Genomic DNA, 5949 nt, shown 5'->3' with positions numbered 1-5949 from the left:
GGCCGTACTTCCAATCTCATTAAATCATGGTGATGACATCCTAACCATTGCGGACGGTTCTGCATAGCCCGAGCCAATCCGGAAGGCTAGCAAAATGGGCAATCGAGCTCGGCGAATATGACATCGAATACAAACCTCGAACGAGCTCAAAAGCGCAAGTACTAGCAGATTTTATTATCGAGCTCGTTCCAAACGAAACTGATGCTACCGACAAAACCCGAAAATGGAGACTCCATGTTGACAGAGCCTCCATGTTGACTCCATGTTAACACATCAAACAACGAGGCCGAGTATGAATCCCTGATCGCTGGACTACGACTCGCACAGAGCATCGGTGCCTGAAATATAAGCGCCTTTAGCGACTCACAGCTCGTCACAAGTCAGTTCCACGGGGATTACGAAGCTACAAAAGAAAAAAATGGAAGCTTACCTGGCAGTACTACGCGGGATCGCCCAGGAGTTCGACGAGTTCGAGCTCACGAGAATTCCGAGGGGAGAAAACACATCAGCAGATGACCTCGACGTCAAATTCAACCATAAGAAGGGTAATACCAGTAGAGGGTATAGATCGACCCAGTATAGACCTTTCGCGTAGGGGGATCGCTAATGGCGAAGATAACCTCCCATTAACTGGAGCTATCGTCACTCACAGTAGATCTCAGAGGAATACTCAAGACCTTGAAGAGGAAGAACTCGGGATTTCGCAGAACAATAGAACTCCCTACGAGTCCTCCTAGAGAAGTCGATCAGGCGTCGCCACAAGAGCTAGAACTACTAGTGCAAATCCCAAAGAGGAACCCGATCACGAAATAAACAACGAGCCACACAAGGCTTTCCAAAAAGAACTCGAAGGCAGACCCGATTGGAGAATCCCAATATATAATTATATCGAGACAGGAGAGCACCCAGCGGAAAGATGGGAAGCACGGAAAATAAAGGCTCGAAGCTCGCGTTACTGCATTATGGAAGGAATATTATTCAAAAGAACCTTCGGTGAGCCATATATGTTATGTGCATCACCAAAAGAGGCCTAGACCATCCTTAAGAAAACACACAACGGATCATGCGGGAATCACTCCGGTGGGCGATCCTTAGCAATAAAAAAAAAACATGGTTATTTCTGGCCAACTATAGTCAGCGACAGCAACCAGTTCGCATCGAAGTGCGACAGATGCCAGCGACACGAACCCATGATACACCAGCCAACGCAAAAGCTGTCAACCATCTCGTCTCCCTACCCATTCATGAAATGGTCCATGGATATAGTGGGACCCTTCGTCTCATCAGAACCAGCACAACTACGATTCATATTGGTAATGACAGACTTCCTTACCAAATGGACCAAAGCTGAAGCATACCAGAATATCACTAGGACAACAGTGACGAGTTTTATCTGGAAGAATATTGTATGTCGACACAGTCTACCATACGAAATAGTCACAGATAACGGATCTCATTTCATCTCGAAAGTTATCAAAGATTTCTGTGACAAACAGAAAATCAAGATAAAGTTCGCAAGCCCTCGATACCCGAATTGCAACAGGCACGCCGAAGCTGCGGATAAAACGATAGTAAACAACCTAAAAAAGAGGCTCGATCTCAAAAAATCAAAGTGGAGCGAGGAACTGTACAGCATGCTCTGGGCATGCCGAACAACGCCCCATATGGCAACCCAAGAAACCCCATTTTCCCTCTCATATGGAATTAAGGCTGTAATACCAGCCGAGATCGAAGTCCCATCTCAGCGACGAAGGGTGTGCCCTGATAACGTCGAACTAAACGAAGATTCATTATTCGACCATCTAGACATGATCAGCTTGATCCATCGAAAAAGGGTACCTAGGCAGCTCGACATCTAGCGCAGCTCAAACAATCAAACAATCAAACATTCACAAATCAAATCAAAAACAACACCGTTCCATCACAAGAGCGTCAACAAAGCAGATTCCTGATCAGTTTCCGCTTCACTAATATATAGAAAGATACAAAATGCATGCCCAAACAAAAGAAAAAGAAAAATCCATGATTAAAGGTATCATCCATTAATCAGTTGAAAACATATATAAAATGTTCTTCAACAACAACAAACACGAACATACAAAAAACAATAACAACAACAACAAACAGCAAAATCTTGAACAAAAGACGTCGACCAGATCGACGTCATTCAATCATCAGTATGACCTTGATTGATTGAATCATCGGAGACCTGAGGAAGATCGAGACGCCTAGTAGAGTCGTCCGACATTGCGGCCATGCCGTAATCTATCTCCAGCGACATCTCTACACCTTTAAGGTGCGCCACCTCTTCCTCGAGCTCGAAGCCACCTTCGCTATACTCAGTCAAAGCTTCGATATTGGCCCGAACTTCCTGCAGCCAGATCCCTGCTGCGTTCTCCGCCTTCCTCTTCTGAAGGTTCTCTCTGACCTTGTCCAAGGCCGCGTCGTACCCCTTGGCGATTGACCGGCAAGCAGATCGTCGCTCCTTTTGAACAGCTTTCTCTCGATTCTCAGCTTGTCGTTTAAACTTCTCCTTCAACGACTCGAGATCTCCCATAATCGCGTCCTTCTCCGCCTCACAAGCCACCAACGCCACCTTCAGGTCTTCAACCTCCTTCGCTCGATGTTCTCGTTCGCCTGCGATGCGCTTAATTTGGATCGCAACTGTTGAATCATGAGAAGCTGGCCTTCGAGCTCTTCTCGACTCAGAAAATTCGCCAGTCGTGCCTCCATTAAGGCAACATACTCATCAATACCTTCCATAGCCTAAAAACAAAAAACAAAAGAGAGATTAAAACAACGATCCCGAAATCTAAAGATTGTTGCAAACGCCTTACCTTTGCATTCGCGACGGCCATCTGAACGTAGGCCTCGCGACCTCGCATCTGCTCCAAAGAATGCCAGCGAAGAATCACCTTGACCATCCGGAGGAAGATCGGTCGGAAAAAATTGGGAAGTTCCTTCACCCGGAGCCCGAGTCACTGGAGGAGGCATCGAGCTCGATGAACTGAGGTCTGCCGAAACAACCTCGTTCAGACCCTGACCAACAGTTCGGCGAGCCCTAGAGTCGACTCTATCACCACCAGCATCCGACTCAACCGGGACATGAGACGCCGACTGGTCCTCATGAACCGGAATAGCAACCGACACCGGCGTGGCCAAAAGGAGGGAGATGGAGCCTGAGATCTCGGCCTAAGTACACGTCTTTCCGGAGTTCTCCGAGCTTGCTTTAAAGGTTCAGCACCCAAAGAAGCATTAGAAGGATCCACAGAAGCCTCCACTCTCTTCACCTCTAAAGGTTGAACAACAATTGCTTGTCAAGTTCATCAAACTGACAAGAACATAACAATAGTCACGAGACCCACTTACTTTTCCCTTTGCGATCTTGTTGAGGACAAATTGGCTCCTCAAGTGCGATAGGAGCATCACGATTTCGCCCCTGAGACATAGCATAGGCGTTTCGAATCTGCTCCAGAGTTAAAGAAGACCACAAACAGTCACCCCGACGTAATGCTGCAATTAACCCCTGCAGTTCCGGAGTCATATCGGCACAACCAAATAATCACTACAAAAAAATATTCATTTTTAGCGGAAGGAAACAGCTATCGTATGCTTTTGTTAGCATTATTGAAAGCGCTATGTCTGCCCCAGGTATCTTAGGTACCCTCTATATTATAGCATTTATCTGAAAACTATTGTCTCTAAACAATAAGATAGCTTTTATTATAGTTTGCTATTAGACCATCTCCAATGAAATACTATTTTCTCCTCTATATTTCAGAGTCACTCTATTATAGAGTTGGTTTTGCTCCAATGGTTAACTCTATAATAGAGTGGAAAATAGAGAGATACAACCATTTCACTCTATATTTGGAGTAAAATGGTTGCATCCCTCTATTTTCCGCTCTGTTATAGAGTCACTCTATTATAGAGTTAACCATTGGAGCAAAACCAACTCTATAATAGAATGACTCTAAAATAGAGTGAAATATAGAGGAGAAAATAGTGCTCCATTGGAGATATCCTTATAGAGTAAACATTATTATCAAAAATAAATAACTAAATATTTAAATCAAAATCTATTTCTAATTAAATTAATTTCTATTTATAAATTTAAATTGATTTACATATAAATCTCAGTTTACAAACGAACCAAAATTAAAAAAGAAACCAAACCAAATAAACTTAAACTAAAACCACACAAACCTACACTAAACCAACCTAAACCTAATCCATCCTCTTAGCCGTTAACTTCAGCCTCTTCTTCATCCTCCTTCGCGGCGAGTTTCCGGTGGAGATGCTGGTGGATTTGTCATCTTCCTCCTCAAAGCCATCGATTTATACTTCTTCTACCTCTTCCTCGGACCTATGGACCACCACCGAACATCATCTTCTCTGCCTCATTTACCTTGGTTTACCAGAAAAAACAAAAACGAAATCATAAGTAATCAAAACAGAGAGAGAGAGAGAGGTGAGATAGAAGAGACTCGGGCGCGTCTTCTTCTCCGGTGAGCCTCGGCGCTTCGTCCCAGCGAGTCTCAGTCTTTGTCGTCTCCATTATCATCTTCATCCTTACCAGATCTGAAAAGCGAGACATGAGAGAGTTGGTGAGTTACAGAGATGGGAAAGATGGGAGTGAGAGAAGATGAAAAGAAAAGAAAAAGTGAATCAATGTCTGACAGAGAGGAGAGACCCAGAGAGGAAAAGAAAAGAATAAATAAAAAGAATAAATCTCAGCCTTTGATTTAATGTAATTCAACAGCTGAGAAGGTGATCCTTGCATATGGATCTAATTGGCCAAGATAACTTTATCTTTCTTTTTTATTTTCTTTTGTTTTTTTAATTTTTTTTTTGTTTTGTCTTTTTTTTATTTGGTGATTTTTTTTGTACTCTTTTAAGTTATGTTTATTCAAAATTTATATTTTGCAGTCTATAATTTAAATTTAAAAGTTGTAGTTAAGAAAATATACTTGTAGTTAATTTAAAGTAGAATAAATTGTGAGCAAATATAAAGTAGTTAGAATATTGAACAAAGTTTTAAGATTAATATTTAGGTTAGAGTGTTTTGAGTAAGAAATTGAGTTTTGGTTCAATATTTGTATTATTTTGAAAATTTGAGTATAGAGTTATTTTTTAAGATATTAGATGCAAGTAGAGAATATTAGATTTGAAGTTTAATTTATGAATTTAAATATATGGGGTTTGGAGTTAGGGTAAGATTTGAGTTTATTTTTAAAAAAATAATAAGTTGATAGTTTATTAAGTTTTTAGTGTTTAAGTTAGAAAATATTAGATTAATATTCAGATTATGATTTGGATGTAGAATTAAGAGTTTAAAGTGTAATGTTAAGGGTTGGTTTTAAGATTTTTAGTTTAAATTTTGAAAATAACTAAATTTTGAATTTAATTTCAGAATTTGAACTAAAGTATGAACAGTAGAAGTGTTGAATACAATATGTTAGTGTTTATATTTATAATTTGGAGTATAAGGTTTATGTATAGAGTTTAAAGAATAGAGTTTGACTAAAGATTTAAGGTTTTTGTTTTGGAAGTTATAGATTAAGATTGAAAGAACATTATTGAGTTTAAGTTTATGGTCTCAGGTTATAGAACGAAAAGATTAGAGTTTTGAAGTTTATGTTTAGAGTTTAGGGTTTAAAACATATTTAGGATATGATATTTTAAAGATTAGAAATTGATTTTTTTCATAGCAGGTCTCAAAACAATGCTATCATAATATGCAATCGGAAAAATAGAAAAAATTATGTTTTGCCTCGTGTCCAATTTTTACATCAATATTGCCGGTACTAGTGATTTTCTCTTCCCGCTCACAAATTTTACACAATAGCGTTAATAAACTGCTACCAATAGAAACTCAATTTTTTTTTGATTTTTCATAGCAATTCGGAAAACAATGCTATCGTATTGTGCTATCAATACCACTTTTTC

This window comes from Raphanus sativus, chromosome 4, assembly GCF_000801105.2.
Source record: "Raphanus sativus cultivar WK10039 chromosome 4, ASM80110v3, whole genome shotgun sequence".
Taxonomy (NCBI): Eukaryota; Viridiplantae; Streptophyta; class Magnoliopsida; order Brassicales; family Brassicaceae; genus Raphanus; species Raphanus sativus.
This window is presented reverse-complemented; position numbering follows the sequence as displayed.